We start from the raw sequence: 22,452 nt of genomic DNA on the forward strand, positions 1-22,452 counted from the left end.
GTGCTCTCTCCTTCAGAGCCAAGCATATAAATAGGTACACTGCATAATAATAATCAAATTCTGACACACTTAAGACTCAATTACAGTACATGGCTGGCACAAACATTCAGTTCGAGATGAGTAAATCAAGAAAATCAAAGTAAAACTATTACTATTGTAATTTAATATTACCATAAAATCCAGCAAATAAACAGCACTAATATTTCCATTTCAAAAAAGCATTTGCTATAACCTCATAAAAAGGAGGAAAGTTCCTATATAAACATTTCAGCACATAAATACTTCTCTTGATAGCCCTGAAGCACCCAAAATGCATATCTGTTCAGAATATAAGAAAAAATGAAATGGTGCAGAATTATTTTTTGGATAATTTAAAGGTTATCATCTTTTCCTACCTTTTATTTAGATACCAAAGCTTTCATCTTTACTTTGAAAGAAGTGAATAGTACCAGCTGACTATATAGTAAAAGTTATTTATAACAGAAAGCACTCAATGATGGGTGTCCATTATGATTTTTCTATCTTATGATGCTAAATGTACTATGAAAACAAACAAAAAAAACCCCACAAGTTATTTTTAGATCAACACTGAGCTGGTCAAGTAAATATTATGCCTGTAACATGATTCCCATAGTACTTACTCTGCTGAGAATAAACAGACATCATGCACATTCAATCACGAGACAGGTTCAGAAAGTAGCTGAGTCACTCACCAATAGCCCTTTACTTCCTGTTCCCAATAATTCAGTGGAAATTTGTACCTCATTGCAACACCAGGCTTCTCCTTCCATTCCCACCAACAGTTATACTTTCCTGAAAACCTCTTCCACCAGTAACACCAATCAGTTTATGTTAAAGCTCAACTAAGGTATCACATGGTTCTACCAATATCCCAACCAACACAAGTTCCTGACAATACAAAAACAAAGACAAGCAAAAATAGGAGGCTAATTAGGCCAACAAACTTCATCTCAATTAGGCCAAGTCGATTTGAAAATAACAAGTCTCTCCAGCTGACCTGTAGGTGATGTGGTAGTATCACTAAATTGTCCATGTAGCTTATACTTTTTTTGGCCATGACCAATACATCTCCTTGATTTTCTTTCTAAAGCATCCCTAAATGACATGGTTAATGTTCTTTTACTATGAATAATAAGCCTCAAAACAAAATTGCTTTAGGTTGTCTTTCTTTTGAGAATGCTAATTAACAGTACTATCAGTAAAAAACATAAGGCACACAAAAACTTCTGTTCAAACTGGAATGAAATAAACTCTCAAACTATACTTGACTTAAGATACAGCAATCCAACAAGTTTGTAGGTTTTTAGTTTTTGTTTGTTTGCAGCATCAACTGTAAGTCATTGACAACATGATTCCTGTGCACAGGGATTTACAACTTCCCTAACATATGTAAAAACAATATAGAAAGTGGTATAAGGAGTGTGAATAATATGTCAAGAAGTACAAAGGAAAAGTCATTAATTCTTCCTGGGAGGAGGAGAGAGATTTCTAGGGAGTCTGTACAGGTGACAGTTCAACAGTGATAGATGGTGAGCTTATACTCAGCCAAAAAAGAGAGAGGTAGCATGTGTAGGCAAAACAAAGAGTATAAACAGAAGCACAAAGACCTGAAAAAGTAGGGCATGTCTGCTGAACCATGAACAGGTCAGTAATACCAGAGCATAGACGTGGATGAGGCAGAATGGGAGAAGGTGAGGTCAGAGTGACAAGTTAACTAATGACTTTACCATAAAGGTAATTCTAGTAGACGTTGAACAGGGCAGCAATATCATCGAAATTGTTTAATAAAGAGAACTATTAGAACAATATGGAATCCTAGAGAAGAGACTGGTATCAGGATACCAGATAGGGAGCTACTGTAACAGCCCAGGTATATGAAGACACGGGCCTGACCTACCACAGTGAATATGGACAGAGGAGGCAGCTTTGGGAGTTAATCAGTGTAATGGAACAGCAAGGTTTTCTGAGCAATTTTCTGAACAGCAAGACTTTCTGAGATATAAGGGGTAGAAAGCTGATGTTCCAAGGTTTGAAGTTTAGGTGGCTAAGAACGCTGAAAGAGCCCAAATTATTGGGCTCCAGGCTACCTTCTGACCTCACCTCATATGCCATTATTTTCCAACCACATTGGCCTTATTTATTTCCCTCAAACACACCAACTTTATTTTCTCTTAAGGCCTTTGTGACAGTTGTTTTCTCTGCTTTGAATAAAAAAGTGATAAATTCATTTGTACTATATTGAATTTTAACTGTCAAAGAGACCCCCAGGTACAAAAGTCTAGAGAGTAATTAGACAGAAAGCAGAGAGTTTTAAAGAGGACCACATAAACTCCTTTACTCAGTTGATTTGTGTGACACATGTATCTACTTTAATTATACAAAACCTCTATGAAGTAAATGAGAGATAGAAGGAAACTATCTCAACATAATAAATACCATATAAGAAAAACCTATAGCAAACATCAAAGTCAATGGTGAAAGACTGAAAGCTTTTCCTTAAGAACAGAACCAAGACAAGAATGTCCTGTTTTGCCATTTCTACTCAACAAAATAGTAGAAATTCCAGCCAGAGAAAGTAGGCAAGAAAAAGAAATAAAAGGCATCTAAATAGAAAAGGATGAAGTAGAATTATCTCTGTTCACTAATGATATGAATTTATGTGCAGAAAACCCTAAAGATTCCATACAAAAAACTATTAGAATAAATGATTCCAAGAAAATAGCAGGATACAATCAACACACAAAAATCTATTGCATTTCCCTATACTAACAATGAACAACCTGAAAAAGAAAATACGAAACCAATCCCATTTACAATAGCATCAAAATGAACACTTAGAAAGTAACTAAAGCAAAGAGGTAAAAGAGTTGTATAATGATAAGTACAAAACACTGCTGACAGAAATTGAAGAGGACACAAATAAATAGAAAGACATACCCTGTTCATGAACTGGAAGAGTTAATATTGTTAAGATGCTGATGTAGAGATTCAGTGCAACCCCTATCAAAATCCCAATACTGTGTTCTACAGAAATAAAAAAACCCATCCTAATATTGATATGGAATCTCAAGGGACCCCAAATAGCCAAATCTTCTTTTTTTATTTTTTATTATTGTGTCAGGGTCTCACTCTGTCTCCTGGGCTGGAGTGCAAGTGGCCTCATCATAGCTTACTGCAACCTCAAACTCTTGGGCTCAAGCAACCCTCTTGCCTCTGCCTCCCGAGTAGCTAGGACTACGGATACATGCTACCACATCCCATTGATTTTTGTATTTTTTGTAGAGACAGGGTCTCGATCTTGCTCAGGCTGGTCTAAAACTCCTGGCCTCAAGCAATCCTCCCACCTCAGCCTTCCAAAGTGTAGGATTATAGGTGTGAGCCACTGCACTCAGCCAAAACAATCTTTTAAAAAAGTTGGACATCTCATACTTTCCAATTCCAAAATTTATTACAAATCTACAAAACTCAAAAGAGCAGTACTGACATAAAAGCAGAATAAATTGCCAGGAAATAAACCTACACATACATATGATCAAATTATTTTTAGAAAGGATGCCAAGACCATTCAATGGGAAAGGACAATATTTTCAACAAATGGTTCTGAGGAAAACTGGATATCCATGTGCAAAAGAATGAAATTAGATCTTTACCTAACACCAAATAAAGTAAAAAAAAAAAAAAAAATTAACTCAAAATGGATCAAAGACAAAAATGTAAAAACTGAAAGCATAGAAACCTTAGAAGAAAGCACAGAGAAAACATTTCACATGATTTGGTAATTTCTCAAATATGATACCAAAGGCATACGCAAAATAAAGAAACACTAGACAAACTGTACATCTAGAAAATTAAAAAACATTGTGCACCAAGACACTATAAAGAGTAAAAAGCAACCCACAGAATGGGGAAAATATTTGTAAATCGTATACCAAATAAAAAGTTAATATCCTGAAGATATAGAGATCTCCTAAAACTTAACAACAAAAAAGTAAACAACCTGATTCAGAAATGAGCAAAAGACTGGAATAGACATTTGTACAAAAAATATATACAAATGGCCAACAAGCCCACGAAAAGATGCTCAACATCACAAATCATTAATGAAGTACAAATCAATACTACATTGAGATATCCTCTCACACCCATTAGAATGGCTAATATATGAAAAAATTTAAAATTCTGGAAAAAAAAACTGTTGGAGAGGACATGAAGGAACTAGAACTCCTATACACTATTGGTGGGAATATAAAATGGTACACTAACTGTGGAAAACAGTATGGTGGTTCCTCAAGAAATTAAGAATAGACCTACCAGGGGGAAATGGGCATTTATTGAAACCTTAAAATCTGTACCCCCATAATATGCCAAAATAAAAAAAAAAAAAAACTAAAAAAAAAAAAAGAATAGACCTACCATATGATCCAACAATTCCATTTAGGGTATACACCCTTAATAATTAAAAGTGGGGTCTCAAAGAGATTTGTATGTCCATGTTCAAATCAGTATTATTCACAATTGCCAAAACATGGGAATCATCCAAGTGTCAATCAATGGATGAATGAATGGATAAGCAAAATATGGTATATACATGCACTAAAATATTATTCAGCCATAAAAGGAAGGAAATTCTGACATATCCTATAAAATGGAGGAATCTTAAGGACATTATGCTAAGTGAAATAAGCCAGTCACAAAATAACAACTACTGTATGGTAACATTTATATAATGTACTTAGAGTAGTCAAAATCACAGATAGTCTATGGTGGTTGCCAGGGGGTAAAGGGATGGGAAAAAGGGATGTTATTGTTTAAAGGGTATAGATTTTCAGTTTTACAAGATTTAAAGTGTCATGGACATGGATGGTGATCACTGTACAACATTATGAACGTATTTAATAACACTGTACACTTTTAAATGGTTGAGATTGTAATCTTTATGTTATTTGTATTTTAACATAATAAAATATATTGAGAAAAAATGAGAAAGGTTCAGAGATAGTGAAGTAACTTGCCCAATGTCATATAGCTAATTCAAAATGTAAACCTCAATATGCTGACACCAATGAAAGTACAGGGAAGCAAACACAAGTGGTGAAACTATGAGACAAAATAATGTTCACACAAAACTCAGGATAATTGTTACCACTAGGGAGAAAGAAGGGGGACTGGAATAGAGGAGTATATAGTGGCTTCAAAGATATTGGTAATAAGTTTATTAAGGTGAGTGGTAGTCGGTTGTGCTATTATTTTTTCAAACTGAACATGTCATAATATATACTTTTATAAGCTTATGCATTTCATAATAAATTTTAAAACAATAGACACTTCAGAAAAGAGTAAGCAGTAGGACTGGAAAAGGTGAAGTAGGGCTACTCATAATGCATAACTTCAGGAACTATACAATGCATGGCCTGTCAGGCTCTTGGTGGCCAACCTAGTGCTGATGTAAGGACAGTGCAGGATATGATTGAAAGTCAGTTAGTGATTACTAAAAGGATTACCAATCAGCTAAGTTATGGCTCGGTTACAGCTTAATAGAGTTTAGTCCAACTACATTAATAAGTCATACATTTTTGATAGAGTCCATCAATACAGGTATTCAAACTCCTGAAGCAGAACCATTCGTCCTGGGAGCCAGAATAGAGGAAAACACCTGCTAGGTTAGACTCACTCGGGAATCGGAATTGGCAAGATACAGAAATTAAGGAAAGAAAGGGAACAAGAAGTTTTATAAATATAAAAGTTAATAGTGATTAGTGATAGGATCATAGGTAAACAAAAGGCAAGTGAAGACAGAAAGGGGCTCCCATATTGAGAATAGAAAGGGATTAAAGAATTAAAGGGTTGTAGGCTGTGGAAGGTACAATAGGACTGAACATGGGAAAGGAAGAAGGACAGAAGTCTGTGGTCAGAGAAATTTTAGACTTCAAGAACTCAAAGGGAGAAAAGTTCTAGATAAGAACAGGTCCAGGCCAGTGTTCTTCAAAAGAAATATAAAAAATACAGGCCGGGCGCTGTGGCTCACGCCTGTAATCCTAGCTCTTGGGAGGCCGAGGCGGGCGGATTGCTCAAGGTCAGGAGTTCAAAACCAGCCTGAGCAAGAGCGAGACCCCGTCTCTACTATAAATAGAAAGAAATTAATTGGCCAACTGATATATATATATAAAAAATTAGCCGGGCATAGTGGCACATGCCTGTAGTCCCAGCTACTCGGGAGGCTGAGGCAGAAGGATCGCTCGAGCCCAGGAGTTTGAGGTTGCTGTGAGCTAGGCTGACGCCACGGCACTCACTCTAGCCTGGACAACAAAGTGAGACTCTGTCTCAAAAAAAAAAAAAAAAAAAAAAATACAATACAGGCCACATAAGTAATTCAAAATTTCCTGGTAGCCAGATTAGTTAGAAACAGTAAAAACATGTGAAATTTAATTTTAGTAATATAGTATTTAACCCAGTATATTCAAAATTCAACATGTGGTCAATATAAAAATTGAGAAATTTTATATTCTTTTTTTATAGTAAGTCTTTGAAATCTGCTGTATTTAACACTCATGGTAAATCTCAATTTTCACTAGCTATATCTCAAGTTCTCAAAAGCCACAAGTAACTCTAGTGACTACCACAATGGATTGTGCAGATCTAGACTGTGTCCATATGAGTTGCTAGGTATTTATCCATATATAGCTTATCTGGGGAAGTGAAGAAGGGGAAGAAGAGAAGGTGGATCCAGAAGCTAACAGGCAATGGTTGGATAAGGCAACATTAAATGCTAGAAGTCCTCCTGGTAGATGGCAGAAGTAAAACAAAGAAGTAAATTATGAAGCAGATGCTAAAATTCTTTAAAAATGAGGAAATCTACCCATGAAAATTAGGAATTGGTAGCAAAAAGGAGAGGTATATATGCATTCGCTGCACAAGGGTAACAAGGCAAGGACCTACAGAAAGTAATGAAGGGCCAGAACAATAATGCTGAGCCTTTCTCCCCTGATATAAAGAAAGTAAGAAAACTAATAATGTTCACTTGGAAAGATTTCTAGGAAAGTAATGTTACCTAAATTTCCAGAGTAAGGAGATAGAGGAAGAAAGAGAGTTCAAAGAAAGGGTGCTAAGGAAGAAATCTGACAACAAAATGGGCTTCCCAGAAGATCAAGTAACAGGATGTTAGCAGAGAGAGATTCTACAATCTAACTACTATGGAGTAAAAGTATATGTAGATAAAAATAAACAGCAGAAGGCAAGTTTCCTGATTCTAAGACTAAGCTTCCTTTATTTAATCTTCTCAGAGAAATACATAGCTTAAATACAGTTGGTAGTTTATAAGGAAAATAACTACTCTGCTTAAACTCTGTGGAGTGGCCTTTCCAAAATAAACCCATTTGTGTCTAGTATAAAACCTACAAATATCTGGCACCCAAATATCTGTGTGAAGAATGGCCTTCTAAAAGAATCTTGCTATTTACTGTCTTAACAGTAATATCTGATAAGGAGGAAGGATGTATAGTCAACAAAACAGCTTTAAAAATAGGTTTGAAAAGAAATTAAAACACATAAATCATTTCTGCCACAACAAATCTTCTTTATCATTTTAAGTCACTTCCAACTTTTTCTACTATATCCAATAATACTGAGAATATAGTACAGATGTTTCTTTCCCTGCATAGCAATTTCTTATAACTTTTTATTCTCATAAAACTCCAACAAATGATTGGCCTGCAAGATGGAAAATAATAGTTTCTCTCATTTGTCTTATCACTAGTTAATGCTTGTCAGAACTGTTTATTCCTATGACAAGGCTCATCTAATAAATTAAATGCAACACCAATGGAACAGATGTCACCTATAATTTATTTTGCCTAGGATTCTAATGAACAAATGGTAAAAAGAGGAGTGAAAATATGGTAGAGAAGAATCAGCAAGAAGCCATAATACACCTCACAAAATAAAAGCTAGCATACTTAAACCATAAACCTGTTTTAGTACTTTGATGTTTTTCCAAATCCATCATAACATAATGACAAACTACTTCCCAAAGAAGAAAATAACAGATGTGCCTACTAGTCAGAATTTTTCCTTTTCATGTACTTTAATGTTTGCTTGATAGTTATTAATAATACTGCTGAATGATTTCTGGAAAAGTTTACAGATTAACCTGTGTTTCTAGATGACATCAAGGTCACTGCCATGACTTTCTGAGTGGTTATCCAGGGATTTCTAAACCACTCTCTATATATCAGCTTTGTCTGACACATGAGTTAAAAAAGAAAATTACAAGAAAAATAAATCACACATAATAAGACCAGTGAGAGTCAAACTAATAAAATCTTTTAACAATATTAGGCAATAATATTTCATGATATGTTTATTAGTAAGGTCAGGTTTTCAGTAATGATGATTTAAGTATCATCAACTGATACTAAAGAGTTCAGAAAAAGTCTCAAAAACATGATACTGAAACCTAACGGCAGGGGAGACAAAGAATTCATTCCCTAAAATTAATTCTCAACTTTAAAACAATGTTAAATACTCCAAAGCTACTATAACAAAGGAAATGCAATGAGCATTTGTTGAACATTCAGCCATTTGCCAGGGTTTCTGCATCTATTATTTGATTTAATTTTCACAGCATCCTGTGATGTAGGTATTATTATTTACATTTAATAAATGGCAAAACTTCCACTTGGAGAGAGGTTTAACTTACCCAAGGTCTCACAATTAGTAAGTGGTAGAACTGGGATTGAGAGTTCTACAATTGCTAAGTGGCAGAACTAGGATCTTCAATCTTTAAAAGAAACTTTACTTTCTATAATGCAGCCTTTACACTGTAGCAAACTGAGAATTCTTTTCTCCACAGTTTATAGTTTGGATGTAGAGGTGGAGCACTATATCTCAGAGACACTCTGACTATATGACCATTCTTTTTTTTAGTTAGATCAACAGAAAGAAAATCTGTGTTTCTGGGACTTTATTGCAATTCAACTGTCAGGCTGTACTTGAGGCCTCTTCATGAAGTGCTCCAGTAGAGAGGGTATTCATTTCTGAATCTCTTTTCAATACAAGGGGACAGTACTACTAGAAAATTAAAGGGAGGGGCTGTATTTTAAACGTTATCTACCACAAATACTGCACTTACTTAGTTGCGGCTCTTGAAATTTGTTAAATGAATGTTTTAAGCAATTCAATCATTAAGTCACAATGTTTTATTTTGCATTACAACCATCTAATTACTCTTACTTTTGGTTACTTCAGATATTTAATGAGCACTATCCTACACAAATTAAAATACATTTTAATGTTATTCATAACCATTCTCAACAGCTGTATTCATCAAGCCAGTCTATCAACTGAACTTTAAAAATATTTATGGTTGGCCGGGCGCGGTGGCTCACGCCTGTAATCCTAGCACTTTGGGAGGCCGAGGCGGGCGGATTGCTCAAGATCAGGAGTTCGAAACCAGCCTGAGCAAGACCCCGTCTCTACCAAAAATAGAAATAAATTAATTGACCAACTAAAAATATATATACAAAAAATTAGCCGAGCATGGTGGCGCATGCCTGTAGTCCCAGCTACTCGGGAGGCTGAGGCAGCAGGATCGCTGAGCCCCGGAGATTGAGGTTGCTGTGAGCCAGGCTGACGCCACGGCACTCACTCTAGCCTGGGCAACAAAGTGAGACTCTGTCTCAAAAAAAAAAAAAAAAAAAAAATTTATGGTTATAAAACAGAATTACAGGATTAAACAATTTTGAAAAATATACCAATTTCACATCATACTGTGTGAATTGAAATACTTAGTACCCTCCAAAATTATGAACCTTAATCTCTCATGTTACATTTAAATACCTTAACAGGTAAAATCAATTACACAGAGACAGTATTTCTTTGTACCTAACTATCAACCAGGTCTCTATATAAATGCTTATTTGTAGATTATATTCTGGGATGTTTAAAGCAGAAAATGAGATCACCTGCTTAGAAAAAGTAATAAATTCTCTATTGAATATAGTATTGAACTAGTTTAAAAGACCAAAATCCCTTTCATGGAATCCTGACAAAAGATGTTGTCCAGCTCAGGAACTCAATCTTAATTTTATTTTACTCATGATGACAAACAGCAGGAATATTGAGAAGAGATTCCCAGACTTTTCTTCAGAATAAACTAAGGATGTAAAATACAATATCTGGCTCTCTTTTAGTTTAGCTTGTACCTGTAAAATAAACTTTTACTGAATTGTACAAAAATGTTAACAATACCAGTCAGAAAAAACTTCTCTGTTTAGGCAAATAAAGCATTCATACTACAAACAGCCAAAAAGTGATACTTCTGAAAAATTTCATTTAGAGCTAGTTTTCTTTTACATCAAAGAGTTATGGACTTAAATATGGGTCACAGGCACTGCTAGTAACATGGGGATAAATAGTTTAGCTGCTTTAAAAAGTTTGAAAACCAATGCACTGCAGCCTTAAATCCAGGATGACCTGATTGTATGGAAGCAAAAAAGTACCTTCAACCAATAAACATTACTCTGCTTGAATCAGAAGGGTCAATTAGATAGCATCTGTCAGGATATAATAGTTCTAACATCAAAACAAATTGGTATATATTATCGATATTGTAAAATCTATTGGCGTACAGACTATGATGTAAAGTATATTATCTGCAAAAAGTTGTAACAGTCTCTTTTAGCTACTAGACAGAAATGGATTCTCAATCACCAATTACCAAAGCTACTTTCCCTAAATTCAGAAATAGCCCAATTCGTTATATTTGTATGTGGTCAAAAATTGGGAGTACTTTCTTCTTTCACTGAAAACTACTCCCAGCAAACATGGGCCTAGGAAGTCTCATTTAGGCAACAGGTATCAAAGGTATTACTCTACAACTTTGTTCTCAACCCTGAGTGCACAATAGAATTACTCAGGCCCCATCCAAAGCAATTAAATGAGAATCTCTGGAGAAAGGGACCAAGATATCAGATAATTCTAATGGGAAGGCAGAATTGAGAACAACTGATAGAACTTCTCTTCATTTCTCAGCAGTGACATGATATTGAGCAGAGAAACATAATGAACTTACCACCATTTCTGTTCTCTTTAAAATTAGTTCAACATTTAAATGCTATTGTTATTTTCTTTTCACTACAGAATATACCTGGATCTGACAAGCTACTTGTGTTCCCTCAATAACAACTATACTATCCAAAGCTTGGCTTTTACCTATACAGCACAACAAACCAGTTCCTTCTCAAATCACAGGTCCAAATCTCAGGTTCCCTGAGATTGTGTGGTAAAAACAATGCTGTGCCAATAGAGAGACGCTACTGGTTCACTGGAGTCTCAGGCAGCAAGAGTATTCTATAATGTCTGCACTGCTGGCTCTGCTTCCAATGTCAATGGCTGCTATTCATAACTTCCTGGACCCTCTACTGATAGCCAGCACTACCATCTCTACTGCTTTTCTCCCTCCATTTCTCTCATCTTTAAGTAGTCTCTCATTTATCATGTTTCTCCTCCTACTTCTCATTTAAACATCCCCAGCCAGAGTTCTCTTGCCATTCATTTGTCACACTAGACATAACCTTTACTCTAGGTCCTGCTGTACCTCTGCTAAGATCACCACCCCCTCCACTAATTTCTTGAATTCCAGACTTAGATGCGTGGCTCTACATTTAAAAACTAGAAGTTCGAATACTGTGCGGATGAATTTGTATAAAGCCCCATCCTGCACATTTATATTCCCAAAAGTTGTTTCAGGTTGATTGTTTAAAAATTTAAATATACTATTTCAAAAAGCCAAGAGGTAAGTGGTGGATGTTTTCCAAGAATGATCTATGAAAGCACAGTTTGTCTAAAATGAACCTGAAATAAAATATGATGATGCATTATGAGAAAGCAAGGGATAAAGTCAAGAGTTGGCAAGTAGGGATCTAGACATGGTCTCTTACAACCTAAAGTGTCTGGAATAAATCATTTCACTTTTCACAATCAACCTTCTCAATCTACAAAATGGGAATAATCATATCCATATGACATGGTTACTGTAATGACAGATTAAATACAGGGAAGTAATTGAGAAATGCTTTGAAAACTCTAGCCTATAAAGTAATCTGCAATCAAGATATTATCCTCCGTATCTATAACAGAATGGTAGGGGAAAAGAGATATTATCCTCAAATACGGTAATCTGATAAGAGTGCACAATAAACACTAGTTCATACTGTGGTAATTCACGTTATACTGAGAAGGATAGCTTTTAGTTAAAATTATTTCCAAACATTTCCAGAGTCAGATTCTCCTACCACCGTCCTTTTATCTGCTTAAGAGTTGATATTTTCTAGAGTAACTTGTCCATCTAACTCCTAAAACACAAGATCTTTTTTTAGAGACTGTTAAAGCAACACTTTCTAGTGTGGGCTTTTTCAAAGACCCTGGAGGAATGGCCAATGTTAAAGAAATCTGTATTCCTTAACCCTTTTGGAGTAAGTCAAACTGAGCAGAAGAGAAAGAGTTGGTGAAGGGTGCCATTTGTATACGATCAGCTTTTGGATAACTTTCACCTTTTCTATAAGTTATACAAAGTTTTTTAATCTCTCTATTATTCCAGCAGTGTTTTTTTCCTCTTCTGGTTTTATAGTTCTAGCTTTACTGATGCTGAAGTTAAAAGACAATCACTCTCAAAACCAAAGAGGAAATAGCAGAGTAATGCCTTCTAGGTCCTTCATACTTATTATCTTTGCTTGTTGGCCAGCCTCCAGTGCTTTTGCTACTTCCCTCCCTTCTTAAATGTTGCCAAATGGTTATGTAAATAAGCCAGCTGGCTTCTGAGTCATCATTTCAGTATCCAAATTCTCTAAGTCCTAATGTGAACCTTTAAATACTCTATGAACCCTTAACAGCCTTTGGAATTTTTCAGCGACTTTCTGGACAAGGCAGCTGGACGTTTTGGTGATTTTTCTCACTCCAATGTAGTTGCTATCAGCAGCTTTTGCTCCCATACTGATTTCTGTCACCTGTCCTCTTAGTAACGCAAAACATTTTTTTCTCTAACCTTCTAAGGTTTTCTAAAAGAAGAAAATCTCCACATGTATAAAATGTAAAAAGCTAAGAAATCAACAGTCTACACCATGTTCAGGGCAAAGAACGCTGAATTCCGTTAAGCAATTACATTCCCTAACCTTACTCCTTAAGAACAGAGAGAATCAGAACCCATTACTCTGAAAACACACAAGCCTAGGAACCTGGGACATCCAGACCCCATAGCATGAGACAAATCAAGCTAGAGTACCTCTAAGACTACTAGAAGAACATCAAGGAAAATAAAAAATGTATTTTGTAATTTTATAAAGCAGATTTAAGGAACAGTCCATATTTAAGGAACAACCTAGAATGGAATTCGAATTCTTTTGACACCAGAATTTCCAAATAAAAGGTGACCTACTTACTATGTAGGGCATTTAGGAGATTTTACACATTAGCACTGAACTTCATTTCTAATCATGGAGTACAAGTTTTTATTTCAAATGAAATGAGTTATAAGGTAAACTCAACAAAGCTCAACAAATGACACATTTTAAAATTCCTCTTCCAAGATACTTGTTTACAAACATCAGCCAAAACAAAGGGACAAATATTAAGTGTTTTTTCTCTTAGATCTCAGAATTCAAATTACATTTTTAAGTACCTATCAAGTAAGCTATTAACTGAACATTCTCAGTTCTCATGGGTATCTATATAAAAGTTCTTGATATTCACCTTAATTCCACTCTCAAGCAATGATGCTTTCTTCATCTACATAGAAAAAGAATGTTGTGTTCTGTATGATACACATATACCTTTCAAATATATGCAAAGAATCCTATCAAAATCCCAACAACACATTTCGCAAAAAATAGAGAATACCAGGCTGGGTGTGGTGGCTCACACCTGTATTCCTAGCACTCTGGGAAGCAGAGGCAGGAAGATCACTTGAGGTCAGGAATTGGAGACCAGCCTCAGCAAAAGCAAGACCCTGCCTCTACTAAAAATAGATAGACATTAGCTGGGCAACTAAAAAATTAGCCAGGCATGGTGGCACATGCCTGTAGTTCCAGCTATTCCGGAGGCTGAGGCAGGAGGATGGCTTGAGCCCAGGAGTTTGAGGTTGCTGTGAGCTGGGCCTATGCCATGGCACTCTAGCCCGCACAACAGAGCAAGACTCTGTCTCAAAAAAAAAAGAAAAATAGTGAAACCAATGCTACGATTCATTTGGAACCAACCTCAAGGGACCCAAAACAACCAAAACAATCTCAAAAACAGAGGACAAAGTTGAAGGTCTCACCCTTATTTTCGAAACTTGCTATAAAACTACAGCAATGAAATCAGTGCAGTACTAGCACAAAGATACACAATTAGACTAACGGGAAAGAACAGAGCCCAGAAATAAACTTCACATATGTGGTCAAATGATTTTTGACAAAGGTGCCAATACTACTCAATGGGGGAAGGACAGTCTTTTCAATGAATGGTGCGGGGAAAACTGGATATCCTTAAACCACAGACAAAAATTAAATCAAATAAATCATAGAGTTAAGCATAAGAGCTAAAAGTATAACTCTTAGAAGGGAACATAGCAGATAATTTTCAGAACATTAAATTTGGCAATGGTTTCTTGTATATGACACCAAAAGCACAGGCAGCAAAAGAAAAAAATAGATAAATTATACTTTATCAAAATTGAAAACTTTTCTGCAAACACTGTCAACAGAGAAAAGGCAACTGGTGAGATGGGAGAAAGTACTTATGCATTATTTATCTGATAAGGAATTGAGATCTAGAATATATGAAGAACTCCTACAACCCAACAACAAAAACTACATAATCTAATCAAAAATTGGCAAGTCTTTGAACAGATATTTTTCCAAAAAAGATATACAAATGGTCAATAAGCACCAGAAAAGATGTGCACTTTAGTAATCATTAGTGACATGTGAATGTTTTACTCACACACACACACATGAATTTTCTGACACCACCATCAATTTGGCTATTATCAAGGAGCACATTCCGAATGAGTGGACATGAGTTGGCAAGTTCAAAGCTGGAGGTACTAGACAGGAAGTTAGTTACTATACAAAAGCTCTTGATTCCTTGTATTAAAACATATGAAGCACTGTGGCATTTATAGCTAATGTTTATAATCAATACCATCAGAACAAGAAGTACACCAAATATGTGTATGATTTAAAACCTATAATCCTTAAATTACAAAGTGACAGCCCTCCATTGAGATCACTGGTTTATTTCCAATTTTCCATATCTGCTAATATATGCTTTTAAGAATTCACATTTGCCTCCGAGTAACACCTTATTCACATCCCATAATTTCAGATACAAAGTACCATCTGTCATTCATTTCTAAAGATTACTACATATTTTCACTTCTGATTTTATCAAATTTCTAAATAAATAGATTTTGTTACTCTTTTGCTGTTAAGCTCTAATTCTCTAGAAGTATATTCAGAAAAGAATATAAATTGGGTTGGGCGCCGGGGCTCATGCCTATAATTCTAGCACTTTGGGACGCTGAGGCAGGCGGATCACTGAAGCCAGTAGTTCAAGACCAGCCTTTAGGCAACACAGTGAGACCCCATCTCTACAAAAAACAGAAAAATTAGCTGGGCATGGTGGCACATGACCACAGTCCTATCTACTTGGGAGGCTAAGGCAGTAGGATCCCTTAAAGCCAAGGAGTTCAAGGCTGCAGTGAGCTATGATGACTCTGTACTCTAGCTAGGTCACCAGTGCAGAAATATGTCTCCAAAAAAATAAGAGACAGACTATAAATATGATTGGAAATGTAGCCTAATATATGATTAAATTTTGTAAATGTCCCATGAATATTTGGAGAAAAAAAGCAGTCTTAGTTGAATGAGAAAAGTTATTAAAATATTTATTAATTGTCATTCAAATCATCAATCTTTTTTTTTAATCTCTCAGTTGGTGAGTAAAAAGTTCTTCATATATTTTTTAAGTTTGTTAATCATGATGTTCCAAACCTCTATTTTTTTAATGTTGGTTGAATGTATATAAAATTTGTATTTCTATATATATACTGTCCTTGTGCTCATACATACATTAAAACCAGTTTATTATTTGTGTCACGTATCCATATCAGGAGGTGGCAAACAATAGCCCTTGGCATGTATTTTTGTAAGACCAGTAGAGAAGGTGTTTACATATGAAAAGGGTTGTTTGGTAAAAAGAAGAATACGCAAAGGACCATTTGGCCCACAAAGCTTCAAATACTTACAGTACTATTTGGCCCTTTACAGTTAAAGTTAGCTGGTCTACCTCAAGAATTAGCATATTTTTTTCTGTAAAGGTTCAGACAGTAAATATTTTAAGCACTAAAGTGAGTTTCCCTTCCAAATCTATGGGAAATGAGTGAAATGTGATATTTCAAAGAGTTTTGTAAAAGTGCAAGGGAAACGTTGACAGAGGTTTTTTAAGACCTGTTAAACTAAATGAGAGGTAGCCAGAGAAATCAAGAAGGGTCTCCCAGGATGTATCCAAAAATACAGCTCTTTAAATGTAAACGAGACAAAATTCTAAACCTCCCCCCCCCCACAGAATTTAGATAAAAATGAACATCATCAACAAAAAACTGAACCTACTTCAAATCAATTAAAGGAATGCTTACAAAAATCACAGTTTAGTTTTTACAATATCCTTTAGTTTTCTAAAACTGTGGAATTAATTTTAAAATATGGGTTCTAGCCTTGTGAATTCACCAAACAGAACCTAACACATGGGGTTTAAGGTAATATTCTGAAAAATAATTGCGCTTAACTACTGTTCTTGCAGCAACACTTAAAAACCACAGAAAAAATTTAATTACTGGAACATTATACTACCTATATGTAATACAAAGAAAAATACAATCAGGTCAGGCGCAGTGGCTCATGCCTGTAATCCTAGCACTCTGGGAGGCCGAGGCAGGAGGATTGCTCAAGGTCAGGAGTTCAAAACCAGGCTGAGCAAGAGCGAGACTCTGTCTCTACTAAAAATAGAAAGAAATTAATTGGTCAACTAAAATATATAGAAAAGGTTAGCCAGGCATGATGGCGCATGCCTGTAATCCCAGCTACTCCGGAGGCTGAGGCAGAAGGATCATTTGAGCCCAGGAGTTTGAGGTTGCTGTGAGCTAAGCTGACGCCATGGCACTCTAGCCTGGGCATCAGAGAGAGACTCTGTCTCAAAAAAAAGAAAAGAAAAAGAAAAATACAATCAAATAAACACTAAAAAGCTGCTTTAGGCACATTTCAAGGTAAATTACAAATCTGCATCAAAGAGGAAACACCTAATAGAAAAATACTTGAAGTTCTACTTTATAAATATGGTGGAAACTGTTTTTGTCAATAAAAACAAAACATGATAAAAGAGCAAAAATTCTCTAACCTAATATCACCAAATTAAAATAAATCTCAACAACTAGGAGAGCTTACCATAGTTCTTAAGCATATCGCAAATATAAATGGTCTGTATATTATTTATAGACTTTTATTACCTACTTTTATGTTAATGACATTTACAAAGAAAGGCATGTTATTTGTAAAGTGTTATTTGTTGAAGAAATTTTCAACAAGTAAATTTTTAAGAGCGTATATATATTATCAATGAAAAAAAAACCCCAACCAACCAACCAGAAGATTTGATACTAACAGTGACAACTAAATACAGTCAAGCACTGCAAGATGTCCAAGCCCATATCAAATCCCGTGCTGTGCATACAGCTTCCAAACACCATGACTCATTGTAAAGACTGCCCTTACATGGCCACAACATGTGTCAAGGTGGGAGGATGGAGACTGTCAAAACCATCAATTTTGCTTTCTTTTTCTAAGGAAATACAACACTCATATATTACAACAATGAAATGTGATTTTTTTTTTAAAGGATACTTTCAAAGCTTCCATTACTTTATTCTGGTTAGAAAGGTTGCTTTTCAGAGTTATCATATTCAGAATTTATTTTCTTCACAAAAGGCATAAAAGCATAAAAATGTGCATGAAGTAAGTAAAATCACTATTTCTCCTCATCTTAATAAAGAAAAAGCAGCTTACAAAGTCTGGAATGGTCAATGAACAATTATAAGACAACACAGAGAATTTTTCCTTAGTAAAATAAGACTACTGAAATGAAGTTTGGAAGTTAGGAAAGCAAAAAAAGATTGTTGGAACCATGAGTCATTTGAAGCTGATCCTTTACTAACGATGAAAACTGTAGTGCTAAAATAAATATCAGAATCAATCACTAATCCTCAATGAAGAAGTCCTCTGCCTAGTATTTCCAGAGACAACAAAGAATCTAACCAGTAGATCATATAGCTTTCACCATATCAGTTCACTATATAATAGGACTGCATATAATAAGATCTATATAATACACGACTTATATAAAAGGATCTTTCAGAAAAAAATAGAGGAACCACGGAGCAGAAAACAAGTATCAACCTACTTCTATGGCATTATTCTTAGCATGTCTTCTCACTGATTACTGTGAATATAGCTCCTAAAGCTGAGAAGTCTAAGGCAGTGACACCAAGAGAAAAATTTTAAAAACCCTAGATGTTGAACCTGGTAACCAGTGCCAGTTTAGTCTCTTTTGTAACTGCTAATTTTGTGAAAATTAACTAAGTTAAGGCAAATATTCATTACCATTTAAGCAATAAGTAGAAATCATTTTGGTTTTTACTTAAATTGACAAGTAATTTAAAATAATTCAAGTAATTTTTTAAAAAAGGATACAGAGACTTGGGTGGGGCAAAGGCAATATATGTAACCAAAATATTTGTACCCCCATAATACACTGAAATTAAAAAAAAAATTACAGGAAGTTGTGTGAAGGTTATAAAACTCTGTATTATTTTTTGGCAACTTCTCTGTAAATTTCTAATATTTCAAAATAATTTACAAAACAAAACAAAAAGGTACAGAATAAAACAATGCAGAGTTTGGATAAAGCTAGTCTCAAAAACCCATGGAGATCTTAAAGGGAATTCAGATATCGTCTAACACAAACCTTTCATTTACAAAAAGAAAACTGGGTATTAACAGGAACTTCTACAAGGTTGAATTTTAAGACACTATTGGGAGGGCCGGGACTCTAAATCTCCTCTATGGGAAAGATTTACTTTGAAATCTTCCCCCCAAAAGATAGTTTTAAATTCCAAATTACTAACCATTCCCAGAGTAAGAACATTATGGGATTTAGAGATTGTTCAAATTCAAGTGCTACCATACATAAACTCTGTCTCACCAATTTATCATAGTTTGAAAATGTCAGTCTAATGTCTTTGACTTTGATTAAACAAAATCTCCAAGAAGGAGGGGGCTAGAAAGAATTAAAATTCATGTAACAAAGAAAAATGCACATAAGCCTTAAACTTGGCACACACGTGTGGGAGGCAAGCACATCCATGTGTAAAATCCTACATACATTACAGAGTAAGAAGCAGATGATAAGGTTGTCACCAATAACGTAAAGAGGTTGGAAACAATTTTCTACATTTTCCCTCTTTCATGTTTTAAAGCTATGAATATATCTTTCCTCAGCTTAGCTTCTTTCACTTAGACCCTAATAGGATGAGTTAATGTCAAACACTGAGTCACAGCAAGACACAGGTAGTTACTTTAGACAAAATTATTTAATTCGCATATGGGGAGACTATCACATAAAAAAGACATGTGGCTAAAAAATAGTTTCTTTGATCTTATCATCAGCTGAGCTCAATATAATAGTTTTGAATACAAAAATAAAACATTACTGCTAACAAAATAATCAAGGTGAACTCTACCTCTCCCCTAATATTAGGATAGACAAAGGCATAGAAGATACCTCAAATGCTTCGGGATAGCTTCTGAGTTTCACAATAATACAAAACAGGTAGCAGGCAAGGATTTATGTACATGCACATATACATAAATCTTGAGAAGAACCAAGTCTGACAAACATGAAAATTATAATGTCACTTATTAAATTTAGCGTATTCTGTGGAGAGGCAGGATTTTACAAACTCATCATAACAACCTTCTTAAAGGGTAGCAAAAGTCTAATTTTCCCATACATAACAGATGAAGAAACAAAGTTCTAGAAATATTAAATAATTTACCCAATGTCGTATAACCAGAGAGTGACAAACCCAGCCCTAAAACCTAAGCCTGTTTGCATGCCTGTAATCCTTTCTCCTTTATACTGAAGGCTCTGCTTTCCATTATGATCCATGAACTTGTTGGGATGCAGAGATATGACTAAGAAAATTTCTTTCCAAAAGAAATGCAATTGTCTTAAGACTCTCTCCCGAGGAATCTGATCAAATAATCAGTAAAGATTAACCACAGAGAAGAGAAGACATAAAGCAATCACCACATCCAGATAGACTTTTCATTTTTCCTCTGTGGGCAACTCTAACAGATTACCCTAGGAGACTTTATCTGCATAATAAGAACACCTTCATTCACAGGGACCTTCTCAATTCCTCCATGGAGCTCAGAGGAACTTTGTCTCAGGCCATTGTAATTTGGGCTCATTCATTTCTCCTAAAAATTACTTACTACCTCTCTAAAATTCTCTACAGCCCCCCCACTTCCCACTCCTCTATGAAGAGGTTACTTAAGGATCTACCATCTGCCCCTTCTTTAAATTTGACATTTGCAGGACTCTAAAGTCCATGCATGTTAATAAATTTGTATGCCTTTTCCTCCTATTAATCTATTGTCAGTCATTTCAGTGACCCTTCAGAGAGGACCTTCCCTCTGCCCCTACAAACTGCACGAACTGTTAATCCTAAGACTTAGCTTCCCACAAAACTCTCCATTTTTCTAGGTATGCCAATTTAGGAAAACTTTCTCACCTCATCAACAAGTATTAAGATACTGTTAGGTGACAGATGGATCTATATAAGCCTACCTCTGTCTGAAAAGGAGAAGGGAAAAAAGGGGGCAGTGACCCAAGTGTAACTTGCTGGGTTCATTCATCAGAGTAGGCAAAACGACAGCAAAAAAGACCACAAAAGGATGCAAGATGGTATCAGGGGGCTCTTCTCCCAAGTATTAATGTACCCTGATTTTTAAAGGCAACTGATAAAATGGCATACATAAACACTCTTGTGGGCTCAACAAGTGAGAACACTAGGAGACCATCCTTTCTTAAATACAAACTATGTATTTGCAAGCAGCCCTATCTATCAGAAAACAAGTGCTCTGGGTCAACTGTTTGGGTCAAGTCACAACTTAAAATGGTAAGAATTTCAAATGTAAAACTAAGCTCTTTCCCTTAAGTGCCAGTCATCAACTGCTTGCCTTCAGGTCAAAATTCACCCTGTTTGCCTGTAACATGAAAAATGGATCTGGGCTCTATAATATTTTAAGCTTTCAGCAGGCACAATGTTAAACTTTATCAGTAGAGGGCACTATAGGGATATTGTAGGAGGAAAGAGTTTTGCTTCCCACTTTCTACGCAGTTCCTGTAGCCCAGACAGCTTCTCTAAATTTTGGCTTTTCCAGTGACCAGCTCCTCTGGTGGGCACAGCCTCTTCAATGACAAGTTTCAGCTGCAATGCACAGCCGACAGCAGTACCCAGCAGTCAACCGTTACTTCTGATATTCTCTCAGGCAGTTTGCTGCATAGTAAAGAAACCTTCCTAAGAACAGCTATCCCTCAGCACCCTAAAATGCAGAATTCTCCATCTTTGACAAAGCAGACAAAAACATACGCTGGGGAAAAGAATCTCTTTTCAATAAATGGTGCTGGGAAAACTGGATAGCCACCTGTAGAAGGCTAAAACAGGACCCACACCTTTCACCTCTCACAAAAACCAACTCACACTGGATAACAGACTTAAACCTAAGATATGAAACTATTAGAACTCTAGAGAAAAAAGTTGGAAACACTCTCCTAGACATCGGCCTGGGCAAAGAGTTTATGAAGAAGTCCCCAAAGGCAATCACAGCAGCAACAAAAATAAATAAATGGGACATGATCAAACTACAAAGCTTCTGCACAGCCAAAGAAATAGTCATGAAAGTAAACAGACAACCTACAGAATGGGAGAAAATTTTTGCATCCTATGCATCCGATAAGGGACTGATAACTAGAATATACTTAGAACTCACGAAAATTAGGAAGAAAAAATCAAATAACCCCATTAAAAAGTGGGCAAAAGACTTGAACAGAAATTTTTCTAAAGAAGACAGAAGAATGGCCAACAAACATATGAAGAAATGCTCAACATCTCTAATCATCAGGGAAATGCAAATCAAAACCACAATGAGATATCACTTAACCCCAGTGAGAATGGCCTTTATCAAAAAATCTCCAAACAATAAATGCTGGCGTGGTTGCGGAGAGAGAGGAACACTCCTACACTGCTGGTGGGACTGCAAACTAGTTCAACCTCTGTGG

At 35.6% G+C, this 22,452-nt stretch overlaps 1 protein-coding gene across 24 annotated transcripts in view; it reads right to left on the reverse strand.

Moving 5' to 3' along the window:
- Positions 1–22,452, reverse strand: part of EIF4G3 (eukaryotic translation initiation factor 4 gamma 3) — a 352,113-nt gene that overhangs the window by 187,505 nt on the left and 142,156 nt on the right. The window contains exon 1 of one of the 24 annotated variants that reach the window (XM_075994790.1): positions 642–3,667. The exons of the other annotated variants lie outside the window; for them this stretch is intronic. The gene's annotated coding sequence lies outside the window, so the exon portion shown is untranslated. Of the gene's footprint in view, positions 1–641; positions 3,668–22,452 lie in introns of those variants that run through there. 24 annotated transcript variants of the gene reach the window in all.

This window comes from Microcebus murinus, chromosome 2, assembly GCF_040939455.1.
Source record: "Microcebus murinus isolate Inina chromosome 2, M.murinus_Inina_mat1.0, whole genome shotgun sequence".
NCBI lineage: Eukaryota > Metazoa > Chordata > Mammalia > Primates > Cheirogaleidae > Microcebus > Microcebus murinus.